The sequence below is a fragment of the Ixodes scapularis genome, unplaced genomic scaffold, assembly GCF_016920785.2.
Source record: "Ixodes scapularis isolate PalLabHiFi unplaced genomic scaffold, ASM1692078v2 PGA_scaffold2__306_contigs__length_199485367, whole genome shotgun sequence".
NCBI classification, from domain to species: domain Eukaryota; kingdom Metazoa; phylum Arthropoda; class Arachnida; order Ixodida; family Ixodidae; genus Ixodes; species Ixodes scapularis.
In genome coordinates, this window is record NW_024609857.1 from 157124950 (window position 1) to 157138582 (window position 13633).

At 45.3% G+C, this 13633-nt stretch overlaps 1 pseudogene; it reads right to left on the reverse strand.

Moving 5' to 3' along the window:
• Positions 1-9472, reverse strand: part of LOC115314772 — a 163538-nt pseudogene extending 154066 nt beyond the window's left edge.
• Positions 9473-13633: the final 4161 nt, after the last annotated feature.

The following is a 13633-nucleotide window of genomic DNA, read 5'->3' on the forward strand; positions in this document are numbered from 1 at the left end:
TACGGAGTGCAGGAAGACATCAGTGACGTCCAGCTAGAATCTTCGGTTCGGGCTACAGCTCCCGTTCTCTGCCTTCGGCGTCTTGGGAAGTCAGAGGTTGTGAAACTAGTATTCAGCACTAACACCCTACCTGCCTACGTCACCATCGGGTACACGAGGTACAACGTTGAGCCCTTCATTGAAAAGCCTCGACAGTGCCCGAACTGCAGTTCGTATGGTCATATCCGTGGCACCTGCTTGAAAACAAGTCGCTGCAGTCGCTGCGGTGGAGCTCACGACAGGAGCAAGTGCGACACAGAAGACCCTAGATGTATAAACTGCGGAAAAAAACACGAATCAACATCTCGTCAGTGCCCCAAATTCAAGCTTGAACAAAACATATACCAGTACAAGAATTACGCTGGAGTGGACTACAAGTCCGCTAGATCAGCCATACTCTCCTCAAATGAAAAAGTGGAAGCAAACCCACCTGACACAACTGAACGTAGGCACCATCAAAACCACGTTGCTAATAACTCAACAGAAGTGGCCGGCACATCCTCTGTTAAGGGTAAATACCAATTGAGAAAAAGTAACACAGAAACGACAGGTCGTAGTACTTCAGATGACAAATCAAACACGTCTAACACACCAACATATAAACTCAATGACGCTAAGGAGTTTCCAATCCTTCCCCATCGGGAGCCTCCAGATAATATTAATTCCAGAGACCAAACTAGAACATTGCGAGAGAAGTATCCAACGAGTCCCTCTCCCCCGAGCTTGGGACCCACACTGAACACAGTAGCCACGTTTATTCGTAGCATTCTTCTCACTTGGCACTCTCCTATAGCAACAGCTTTAAGAACACTTCTTGATTACATCCTTCCGCTCATTCAGCTATGGTGTCAATAAGTACACGTCAATTACACGCCTCCGCCGACATTATCACACAGTAGGCCCATGCAGTCGATTGAAAGATTACGTAGTCGAGCAGCTATCTTTCAGTGGAATGCAAGAGGTCTACGTAATCGCTTATCAAATTTTCGCCAGTTTGTTTTCAAATATCGTTTTCCTGTTATAGCAATATCAGAGTCACGAGTCGGCTCAGACATAAGACTATCAGGTTATGAGCTCTTTTATTCCCAGAGAAGATCGGGTTTAAGCAGGGTACTTCTTGGAATTAGGAAAGATCTCACCTTCTTTTTGCATACTGTTTCACCACACCAGACTAACGAATACATTGCTGCAAGTGTCCGCAAAGAAGCGATCACTTTCACGATAATTGCGGCATACATTCCACCAGGTAAAGCATTCGACAAGCTTAGACTAGAAGAAATAATTAAAACGACACCAAGCCCACATATTCTGGCAGGCGACTTTAATAGCCATCATCCAATGTGGGGCGGTAAAAAAGCTAATACTCGAGGAAGAGCATTAGTTGATCTGGCTGACAAATATAATCTTAAGGTTCTCAATGACGGAAGTCCCACGTATTTCAAGGGGGTGACGATGAGTAGCCCACTAGACATTTCACTGGCATCTGCCGATCTGGCCATTAAGACATCATGGTTAGCCGACATCGAAACCCACGGAAGTGATCACGTCCCCACCTATATCACAATAAACAAATTTTGCTGCGTAAAACTGGGTACAAGTTTATCCTACACTAACTGGGAAAAATTTCAAGAAAAACTAGAAACAAAGTGTCATGAGATCGCTACTACTGAAGACCTTGCGCACGTCATTGCGTCCGCAAAATCAGAAGCTACAAAGTCGTACAAAATGGCGAATTCGCAAGCTGCTGTTGATAGCGAATATGAACGGCTTCGCGCTATTCGCCGTCGTGCAGAACGTAGAGCCCGAAAAACAGGCAAATCTGAAGACTTGAGAGCATCACGGCGAGCGCAAAAGCACGTTCAACGGCATTTAGACAAGCTCTCAAAGAAACGATGGAGAAATAAGAGCGCAAGCCTAGATCCCAGGAAGCCTTTGACACGCATTTGGCCAATGATGAAAAGCCTTCGTAATAAACCGCAGCAATTACATCCCTTCCGATCCATAGCCTTGAGTCGAAAACTCACAGAAACCGCCGTGGCAGATGAGTATTGTGCAAAGATCACCTGTTACACGTCAAGCTCTAAATACAACATCAGTATCAAAGATCAAATAACACATGCTTGTAGCCTAATTAATGTCCCCTTTACGCTAAAAGAGTTAGAAATCGCGCTTGCATCATGCAACACTAAGTCATCTCCAGGGCCAGACGGAGTTGCTTATTGTGCCTTAACTCATCTTGGTGAAAGAGCACGATGTCTTTTACTGGACTTTTATAACATATCATGGGAATCTGGCACTATACCAAATGAATGGAAGGTAGCTCGTGTCCTGCCTATTCTCAAACCTGGAAAGTCGCCTCTTGACATTAATTCCTATCGACCAATCGCACTATCAAGCTGCATTGGAAAGATAATGGAAAAAATGGTGCTTACGCGGATCGAATGGGACCTTGAGAACAGGGGCCTATATCCACCCCAGATGTCCGGATTCCGCCGCGGAAAAAGCAGCATAGACAATGTACTAAGTTTGGTTTCTAGTATCGAAGAGATGAAAATGCAGAAAAAGAAAACAACCGCTCTTTTTATTGACATCAAAGCGGCATTTGATACAGTGGAACACGATGCAATACTTCTTGACATGAAAAACATGGGATTCGAAGGACCTGTAATGACGTGGATATCAAACTACCTTAAGGGAAGAAAAATTTACATTTCAACACAAGACGGTGACACAGGACACCATGAAGTAAAACGAGGGGTGCCCCAAGGGGGTGTTCTTAGTCCAATTCTTTTTAATATATCGCTCATTAGTCTTCTCAAACTTCTTCCAGACACAGTGCATATATCTTTATATGCTGATGACATCTGTCTTTGGGTATCGAGCAAGTCTTTATACATAAATCGGGCACGACTACAGAAAGCGATTAACATTGTCATAAAATATCTCAAGTCTCGTGGGCTACATATATCTCCCATAAAGTCAGCCGCTGTTGCCTTTACAAAAAAGGATACCAGCAAATATCCCATATATGTGGAAGGAACACCGATACCCTATGTACCTGAATATACCTTTTTAGGTGTAACTGTAGACAGATATCTCACTTGGGGCCCTCATATTAAACGGCTGAAAAATAAATTAAACTCTTTCACTCAAATAATCCGAATGATAAGCGGAACAAGGTGGGGTTGTTCAGTCTCAGCAACGATGACCCTGTATAACTCTCTCTTTGTAGGACTCTTACGGTACACCTTACCAGTTATGAACGGAGCCTCAAAGACTGTTATGAAAGATCCTGAAAGTGCCCAGGCACAAGCACTGCGCTCTTGTCTGGGCCTGCCCAAATGCACATCGAAGAACGGCACACTCGCTGAGGCTAGGGCACTTCCACTTTCAGCCTTAAGAATTCAAGAAACAATCAGAACTCACCTTCGACATGTCACTCGCAATACACATCACCCCCTTAAGGATATTGTTCAATCCAAACCTTCCTCTAGCTTCTCCAAAATCATTGCGCTCCTCAAAGACTATCTCCCCAACTTATTTGAGGCTGCACAGAATCCGACACTTCCGCCTTGGATGTATCCCCCATTAGAAATTATAGTGAACATTCCAGGTATAGGAAAGAAAGCAGAGACATCAATCGCCGTGATTACACAAATAGCCTTAGAATATATATATCGAACCTATTCACTATCTGTGCATATTTATACGGATGGGTCTACCACTCTAACCTCCTCATGTATCGGTGTATATATTCCATCAACCAAAACAACTATTAAAGCAAAACTAAGTCATATGACGTCCTCGACTGCTGCTGAGCTCGCGGCGATCAGAACAGCCATGCAGCATATTATTCTCCAAAATCCACACCAATGGGTGATATTCGTCGACTCTAAATCTGCTCTTTTAGCTCTTTCTTCACTTCGTAAGCAAAGTCCAAACATACAACTAATTCACGCAATCCGGGAGATCCACCAAAACGCTTTGGTTAAGGGGCACAATATAGTTCTCCAGTGGGTGCCAGGGCATTGCGGGATTACTGGAAATATTTGTGCAGACAACGCAGCCAGAGAAGCTCACAAAGAAACTGCTACTTTCCTCATTCCACTTTCAAGAACTGATTCCAACACCGTCACTCGATCAATCGGCAGGGAAATAACATCGTCGTTATGGACAGACCCACATTATTACTACAAATACCTAAAACACATTGACCCCAAATTAGAATTTTGCATGCCACGAAACCTCTCAAGAGCTCAAGAGACAACACTTCATCGACTGCGTCTCAACGTCGCATATACGAAGAAATACCTCCATCTTATTGGCAAGGAAGAATCACCCATGTGCTCTTCATGTTCTTCACCCGAAGACAGTGACCATCTATTGTGTATATGTAAGAAATACGATTCTGAAAGAAAGACGTTAAAAATACAGCTAGGACTAGGACCAAAGGAAACACTTGAACTGCACCACCTTCTTGGGCCGTGGTCAACGTCTGGAGACGCACATAAGGCCACGAAAGCACTAATTCATTTTCTCTCTCATACTCGATTATTCAAGCTGCTATAGAAGTTGTTGCATATAATGTAAATACGTATTATTTTATATAATTTTTAAACTTTTCTTTTTTTCTCTCTTTTTTTTTCTTTCCATTCTTGTCCCCCCCCCCCCCCCCCCCACCCTACCCCCCTCTCCTTTACGAAGTAGCAAATCAGCTTTTAAGCAGGTTGACCTCTTCGTGACTGTAAATAAACAACTATTCTCTCTCTCTACTCGTCTTCTGTCATCTTTTTATGTTTCTAGAACGTTTAGTCCGGTAAACCCAATTGTGAGAATGGCTCAGCGTTTGAATCATTACTCTAAAAAACTTGATATTTTCAATCCTTGCTACAGGACGTTTGTCCTTTCTATTAAAAAACCTGCCCGTACAGGATGAGCATTGCTGAATTGCTCTGTTATGTCTGAATTTCGTCATCTCCATGTCGTGTTTTCTGGTGGTGCACTTGCTGTCCTTCGGTCTTGTGTTCCGTGTCTACTGTTACTGACTCGTTTTTATTTTATTGTACTAATTACTCGTGCACTGGCTAGTATTATGCTTAAAAATGTAACTTATTTTCTGCGGAGATGTGTATAGTTGTTTTTTTTATCCACCAGTGTACCAGCTTTAAGACCTCAGGGTTGTTCCTGGGCACTGTATAATAAAGATTGATTGATTGATTTATTGATTGATTATTATTATAGCCTGGACAGACTCAATTATATATATGGGCCTTATTTAATACGATATGCCTTGAAATAAACAAATGATTTATGTCTGTAGTGTTCTTAGGAAAGTGTCTTGTATGTTGTGTAATGTCAGTGTTCGTTCCTTTTGGTATAAAAAAGATTATCGTTCATGCACTTGCATATAATGCTCTGCGTTGAGGGGTGACGATTCATGCCCTTTGCACAGAGTCTTGGCGGGCTAAAGTTGATTGTATTTTAAAAGGCATCTTGCGCAGTGTAGCTTGTAATTCTCCGTTCTCATCCAGTGAAGATTTTTTTTTAAAGATTTGAAGATGCCTACTCTGTTACAGTTATTTGCTGAAACGGTTGTGCTCCGTCATTTCTGGTATGATAAATTCAAAACGCTTCATGAACTTTCACGCCTTAACGCCTCAAAGCTCATCAACGCCTCATCAGTGATGCTCATCTCCAGAAGGACATGAACAGCATCAACGGATTTTTTTCGACCGGCAACAGCAACACGGCCTGGTCATAAATGCGAGGATGTGCGTGTTTAGAGTTGACGCTATGAACCTACTCAGCCACCGTATATTATCAAGCGCCATCATATTCCTGGAACAAAAAGTCCGGGCAATCCGCGAATTTTCTCAGCCAACGACGCTGCGCGTATTTTTTGTCCTGATAAACATGCACCCATATTAATAACGCATTTTGCTGAAACGCTTCACACCATGAAAGATCTGCTCAAAACCAAAAAAGGCATCGTCAAGTCTCATAAAGTGCACAAGCTGCGTCAGCTTTTTTCGCCGTCAAAAAAACCTTGGCCAACGCAGCTATTCTTTTACATCCGCGAAATATAAGAAGCCTGAATAATTTCGCGAGTGGCCCTCTCTCTATGCGAAATTATTGAGGCTTTTTATATTTCGTGCCTCGGAGAAAGATGTGTGAGTGAGTCGTCGGTTGCCTTGTGTGATAAGAAGCTATCCTTTTTGCGCCAGACCATGACTCTAATGGGTTGTGTCGAGTGAGCCCATTTTGATGACACGTGCCTTGTGGAAAGCGTACTGTTTGATTACACTCTGTGTTATCTAATACTGACGTATGTGTTTTCTTTTCCTTTCCAAACAAAACATTTCAGTTGCGAGTACAGCTGTTTTCCTGACGTGTCTGTTCCTTTCATCGTCCTCGTTTTTTTAAGCTGTTACATCCACCATGTCAAACTTTTACCAACTCGCCCAGTTCAACACCTTGTTACCCCTAATTATACTTTCACGCGCAAGGAATGTGCCATGATACTACGTTTCTCTGGAGCGTAGTAGGTTTAACCGCTAATAGTAAATGCACTAAAAAGTGAAAGCCGTTTACAACTCCCTGTAACGCCGAATTGGAGTGCAGCTCTTGAGGAGGAGGAGGGAAGGGTACTGAGGGGAGGGTAGACCCCTCCTCCTCCTCCCCTCATTCTTTAATATGCTCCGGGGAGGTCACCTGACCTCGGGGGGAGGGGGTCACGTGACCTCGGGGGGGGGGGAGTCACGTGACCTCGGGGAGGGGGGCCACGTGACCTGGGGGGCCACGTGACCTCGGGGGGTCACGTGACCTTGGGGGTCACGAGACCTTGGGGGTCACGTGACCTTGGGAGGGATCAAGTGACGTTGGGGGTCACGTGACTTGGGGGTCACGTGACCCCCCAGGTCACGTGACCCCCCAAGGCAATCAAGCCGCACCAAGACCAAACGTCACGGCGCTCGTCTTTTTTTTTGGAGCGCAGTTCTTAGTCGCCCGTTTCCGGCTTGAGCGGAGTCGGCGTAACCAAGGTCACCCCAAGGTCACGTGACCCCCAGGACACGTGACCCCCCAAGGTCACGTGACCTCGGGGGTCACGTGACCTTGAGGTGACCTTGAGAAAGGTCACGTGACCTTGAGGGGTCACGTGTCCTGGGGGTCACGTGACCTTGGGGTGACCTTGGTTACGCCGACACCGCTCAAGCCGGAAACGGGCGACTAAGAACTGCGCTCCAAAAAAAAAGACGAGCGCCGTGACGTTTGGTCTTGGTGCGGCTTGATTGCCTTTATGGAATTTTAGCTGCGCGTGGACTTAGTGTGAAACGAAGTGCAATCAGTACTCTTTTTAGAGCGCAGCTCTTAGGGGCCCGTTCCCGGCTTGAGCGGCGTCGGCGTCGCCGTCGGTGTCGGCGTCGGCGTCGGCGTCGGCGTAACCAAGATCATCCCAAGGTCACGTGACCCCTCCCAAGGTCATCTCAAGGTCACGTGACCCCACGTGACCCCCTGAACGTCACGTCACCCCCAAGGTCACGTGACCTTGGGGGTCACGTGGGGTCATCTTGGGATCACGTGACCCCCAAGGTCACGTGACCCCTCGAGGTCACGCGACCCCTCCCAAGGTCATCTCAAGGTCACGTGACCCCAAGATGACCCCACGTGACCCTTTGAAGGTCACGTGATCCCCAAGTCACGTGACCCCTCTGAGGTCACGTGACCCCTCTGAGGTCACGTGGTCTCCTCCCCAAGGTCACGTGACCCCCCCAAGGTCATCTCAAGGTCACGTGACCCTAAGGTGACCCCCACGTGACCCCCAGGTCACGTGACCCCTCTGAGGTCACGTGACCCCCCGAGGTCACGTGACCCCTCCAGGTCACGTGACCCCCTGAGGTCACGTGGGGGTCACGTGACCTTGAGGGGTCCCCATGTGACACCCAAGGTCACGTGACCCCCAGGTCACGCCTCCCCGAGGTCACGTGACCCCCCTCCCCGAGGTCACGTGACCCCCTCCTTGAAGCCACGTGACACACCCCCCCCCCCGAGGTCACGTGACCCCCCCCCCCCCGGAGCATATTAAAGAATGAGGGGAGGAGGAGAAGGAGGAGGGGTCTACCCTCCCCTCAGTACCCTCCCCTCCTCCTCCTCAAGAGCTGCGCTCCAATTCGGCGTTACAGGGATTTGTAAACGGCTTTCACTTTTTTGTTGGTTAACCTCCGTTTTTCGTCTGAATCGTCCAATTGTCTCATTTAACAAAGAACAGAAAAACAAGTTGAAATAGAGCCCGTAGCTAAGAACGCAATTGCAGTTTACGGACAAACAAAAATTAAGCAGCTTCCAATCTGTCAATTAAAATGCCGGCGTCTGCATAGAGATTCGAGTGTTTAAAAAAATCATTTACAATTTCTATATTCGCACAGTTTGTTTTAGAAACTTGTTTGAAATTGATTCTATTTGGCGTGACAGTCGAGTTAGAGGAAAAATAGTATACACCGCTGTCGACGAGCAGTCGGGAAACACAAAAAGAAAATGCGTGATCAATACGCATTTCACGTTTTCGAAGAAGGGTCTTATTTTGCGATTGAAACCACTCTTCCAGAAAGGCTCTCTACTTGATAAGCCCCCCAGTTCTGCGCTAAAGGTGACACCGCAGGCTGTATGTCGCAAGTAGGTTGGAAAACACGCAAACAACTCTGGGAAAATAAAAGTAAAAGGACAAGCCACGCACAGTTTGAAAATCATCTGAATTTCTGACTGCTGGACGGAAATAAATACAAATTCCTCTGAATATTTATTTATAATAATTAAATTATTAATATAATTAGACTTTTAGCAAGCCTCAATTGTGAACGTTACGAAAAAATAACGTCGGTTTAGGATTACTTCTTGGTTTAATAAAAAGCCATCTTACTTCTAGATATTTTAACATCTCCGTTAGCAAAAATTCAAGAAATGCTGCCTCTTCTAGCGATACGGTTATTCTAGCTGGTCACCGGTTCCTCGAATTTCGCAAGTCTTCAACGCGAGGTTTAGGAACATCGATTTCGTTTTTGTGCACAAAACTGTCTTTCAAAACCGAGAATTTTAATTATGTGCGTGTGCTGTGTATTTGTATGTAAATTTCTCCACTTTTTTTAATAGATGTGTCCAAAGTGTCGGGTAGAACCAACATTGAATTGAAATGAGAAACAAAAGTTACGCACCTTGTGATGAGAAAGCAGATGACCTAAGGATATGACGTGGCGAAGTCACCAAGGTCGAAAGTGCATATACCGACACTGTTCCCCTGATATCTTCCTTCGATATTTCGCTGCTTATTTGCCCCGCTCGTCAACTGGTCTGTGGGGGCTTGTATCAGGCTTTACTTATCTGACTTTAAAATGAATGTTGTTATTATTCATTTACTTTTCGTTTTAGCTCCGAGCATGGACACCAAGCAGAATGCTGCTCTTGCGAGCGCGCGATTAAATAGCTCGATTCCCGATGCCGTAGTGGTCTGGCGTTCCTACAGCCTGTGGCCTTTACCATACATATGGAGCTCCCCTCTCAGGCCGATAACCCGTGCCTAGTTATTTCATGATTATATGTCAATGTATTCTCCTCGTGATATTTCACCCTTCTCGCTTTGAAACATCCAAACCAATAAAGTCTCTGACCACATAAGGCCAATCACACGATACTTTCAAGAAACTTCAAACCATCTACGTAAAAAAAAAAGAAAATAAACAGCGTACAGAGAAATGCTTCCTGCAGCAAAAAGCATTTCTCAATACGTCGTTTATTTTTATTTTTACGCAGATTGTTTGACATTTCTTGAAAGTACCACAGATTGATCGCTGCAATCCTCTGGCATTGTCACAAACAATGTATACATAGCTTCTTGCACAATCTTCCACAACTTAGCACCCTTCGCCTGTCGATTTATACTTGGTTTCAGCTTAGGTCCAGACGCAGCCGACGCTTCGAGCTGATGGAACCAGTCAGACGGCGTCAAAAGCGTCCCACCGTGGTGTTCGTCATGTTTCTGTACGCTTCATATCATCGCTGAACCAAACATAAACAAAAGAGGCCAAGTGACGCGCTTTTGACAATACTTGATTGGTTCCATTAGCTCGTAGAATTGGCTACATCGGCACTCAATCTGAAACTAATTACAGATAAGCTGGCTTAATCCCTATGCTAGACTGAAATAAAACCCATAACTGTCCTCCGTGCACATGCACGCGACTTAATTCAGAGCTAGTGTCAATAAGGCACAACCTGTAGCTCTACCTGCGGTACGTAACACGTGGAACAAACAACACGCCGCGTAAATAATCGCCTGTGCAAAGAACAAAATTATACAGAATAGACGTCTGATTACATAGGGTAGTTGAACCATGCTCAGGCTCTTTTAGACGTGTATTCAAATAGATGGATTATTGTCGATAAGGGGCGCCGTCAGCTCCATGAATGTGATGCCATTGAGCTTATATCATCGAAAAACAATAAAAACGTCGTTACTATAATGTAAATGTTAAGAAAAAAAGATATATAATTACATAAACCTTAGCTTGAACCATTATAAGTAATTTGTATTGATCATCAAAAACTTTTTTTTACCGTACTTCAATGCCTGTTCATAGTTCTGTTTTACTGCATTTGCCATTTAATTTACATCTCGTTTTAGCTCGGGGCATACGCAGCCCACGAAATCTCGCTCTTCATAGCGGGCAATTCAACAGTTTGATTCCTGACTCTGAAGTGGTTTGGGGCAGTTAAAAACGCCGTGCAGCAATACTTGTAAAGCATATTTCTGACTTTACACGACGATCCAAACGATGCACACAAATGATCCCATTGCAGTTTTTGTAGACTCTTGGTGTTCCGACGAGATTTTGCGACAATTTTGCAGTGTAACGTCAGGTGAAGTCTGTAGGGTCGTTTGTCTTTTATGCACGACGTTGAGCCTCCCTTCGCGCCGCCCTCAGGTTGAGGTAAGTCAAATCCGAAGCAGGCCAGTTGAAAAGTACACGAATTATCTTTATTGCCAACTATAGAGCTCGTAATATTACAGCAACAATAACATGCGGCTCATTTCCTTTTGTGGCAAAGTCAACGTAGATGTCTAAGCATCCCTCTTGCTGACTGGCACATCCCGGCAGAACGTATGCGCGTTTCTTGCTGACTTGTAGCTGACCATAACAGGTACATGGTCACTTCACCAGGAATCAGCCTGGGCCTTCCACTTGGCTGGAATATCTGGCGATAGGAATATAAAATTCAAAACACTGCGATTGACTCCTGGTCTCACAAATGTATCAGCACCCCAGTTCAGCGCTTCTAGGTATAGTGAAGAGATCACGCTGTCGAGTTGGAGGCCTTGTCTTGTTGACTTATTTTATCCCCATATTTTGTTGTGGGCGTTAGTCTCCTCAAAGCACGAGATGACCGGTACGTCTCTTGCGAATCTCATAAAGCTCCCCCGCCATCCTAAATGCCGTTTGGAAGGAGGCACGCATTTGCAGCCATGAAATCCACTTTCTGGTATATGACTGCAACAGCTGCATTTTCATCGGGTCTTTCAGAGACTGAGGGTACGTCCACTAGCAACTGTTGGAGTCATCCACGGATAAACCTTACTGCCCGGGGTCGCCCTTTTTTTTTTAATCAATAATAGACCACATATTATAGACACTATAATAGGCCAGCATAGGAAGTACAAGTTGGCCAAGATTACCTGTCTGTACTTCCCAAACACGTCGCGGACCGGGGGAAGCTGACGTGGGTCGCGTGTCACTCTTCTGAACACAAGGTGCTAGCGCATCTAGACGTGGCAGGGACTGGACCGATTGTGTTCCTTCCGTTTCAGTTTTATTTCTTTGGTTTTCCTTCTGGTCGTCTTGAGACTTTTTTAGAGCGTCTCTCCATGGTTGCTTCGTACGTCGTTCTTTCTTGGTGATTTGAACGATGGAGGGCGAACCACTTCAGGGTTTAAAGTAGTCGCCTTACCTTGCCTCCCTTTTCCTTTAATGAGATCTCGTCAATGACCTGTTCAAGTATTTTTCTTGTGTGGAATCCAGAAAGCGTTGATGTACGCCGTTGTCTGCAGTTTGTACACTTTGGGTATTGCCGGTTGTTGCACTCCCTCGGATGATGTGGCCCTGCATACGCTTTGCAGCGCAGGGGTCTACGGCAGTGCTTTGCCGAATGTCCATACCTTCGGCACTGGAAGCATTCAACATAAGGACCGGAGTACTTATCCCCTTTATGGCTAGTTGTGAGCCCCAAGGAAAGGCGCGTGAGAATTGGATTATCAGAGCAAAAATGGAGGAACACACTTTCGCTCTCGCGCCGATCATCATTCCCGTTCTCCTGTCTGCGATATGCACCCTGGCGTTCAGCCAAAAGCACATCGCTATTTTTTTTTATTTTTTTTTATTCGAGCACCTCTTTATCGGAACACCCAGTGAGACCCCTTTGATCTTTCCGAGGTTGCGAAAGTAGGGGTGCTGTACGGTCATATTTACTTCAGTGGAGAAGAGGCAGAACACCACGATGAATCGGTTTGCTGCCTGAAGCGATGTCGCACTGACTGAGAGGCTACCATCCAAGTTCACGTGATGAGAGAGCAGTTTCTCTTGGGAAACTTCTATTATTTCATTGGCCCCAGTATTTGGGTTTACCCTTTAAATCATGCTTACAGTCTATTGGGTTTAAATACGAGGGCATTCCTGGCTGGTCAGTTCTTTTGTGGCGAACCTCTGCGAATAATATTGAATCGTTCAGGTCAACCTCTGCCATTGAATCATGAATCATTGAATCTTCCTTCGATGGCCCAGTGAAGTCCTGAATTGAGTAGAGAGAAATTATTTACTCCTCCAATTGATGCTTTGCGTCGATATCTCGGCATCTTCTCTTAACTGGTGTATACGTGGAATAGTGAGAGACCAGAGTTAATTGTTGAACTGTAACGGTGTGCGTTAAATGTAAAACAATAGATTGTCAAGTTCCGGGTAACCCACTTATGACCAAGCTCCACTAGAGCAACAAAAAGAAACAGCCGGCACCAACAAGCCTCAAACATGTGATGCAGGCGAAGATAACTTTGATTGACTCCAATCTCTCGTGCTTACTTCACAAGAGCTGAGAAACTGAAAGACAGTCAAAGCTACCATCATGTGCATGATACATGTGTTTGAGGCTTGTCGGGGTCGGGTGTTTCTGTTTATCGTTCTAGTGGAAATCGGGCATTACAGTGTCCTCTAGTGCTGGTGATGGTGGTGGATTCAGCATGCTTATGTTGTCGGTCCTTGCACTACCGGCAAGGTACCACCATGGGTCGTTTCCCGGAGCTGCCGCTTGATCCAGTTAGTAGAGGCAGCCGTGTAAAAAATTTAGGAGCAAAATAATGAGTTGTTTAAAGCAGCGAGAATGAAGACCATCCAATTTGGCGAACTTCGTCGTCATCTCCCCGAAACGTAAGCGGGTCTTTTAGAGCGTTATTTAAAAATACGCCATCGGGGATGTGTCTCTCTGACTGAATGACGTGACGACTTCCCCAATCTTGATGGAATCGGGATAGCACCGAGTCAAGATCGCGCAGTGATTA